The sequence below is a fragment of the Aedes aegypti genome, chromosome 3 (genome assembly GCF_002204515.2).
Source record: "Aedes aegypti strain LVP_AGWG chromosome 3, AaegL5.0 Primary Assembly, whole genome shotgun sequence".
Classification (NCBI taxonomy): domain Eukaryota; kingdom Metazoa; phylum Arthropoda; class Insecta; order Diptera; family Culicidae; genus Aedes; species Aedes aegypti.
Window position 1 is genome coordinate 10,606,423 of NC_035109.1, and position 581 is coordinate 10,607,003.

Below are 581 nucleotides of genomic sequence, written 5' to 3' on the forward strand. Positions count from 1 at the left end.
TTTTATATTTATTCGGTAATTGATTTCTCCTTATATGACTAGAATTTATTGGTTATTGCCATTTCAGGGCTGGTAGCAGGTCTCTTTCTGAAGTCTTGGTCAATATTTGAATGTAAGCCTCTATTTTAATGGAACGTCTTTAAAGTATATTTAAATTGATTTGTTCTCTGAAGTATCTTTTTTTTTCTTAATCTGCTTGTAGTAAATCCTGGTGCTAGAGGCTCCTGGCATTCGAATTCCAAGCTTCCTCTTGAGACTCCTCAAGAAAAAGATTAAGCAATTCTTCACGTGATTATTGAGCTGAAATCGAATTCAGGTTAACTTCTGCGTTCATGAGTCCTCTCATGGCGTAGTGGTTAACGCGCCCCAACTAGAGATCGGGGAGTCGTGAGTTCGATTCTCACTGAGAAGACGTGTAACTTTTTCGCAAATCTTCACATCAATTTGTCCATCTAATCCAATTGCAAATTATATGTAATGTTTAGCTTTTCGGTAGTTGTTAAACTTCCACTCGGCTGGTTGGCCGTAAACCACGATTCATAATTAAAACAAGTATGAATTCTTCTAGTGTTTTTTTCCGA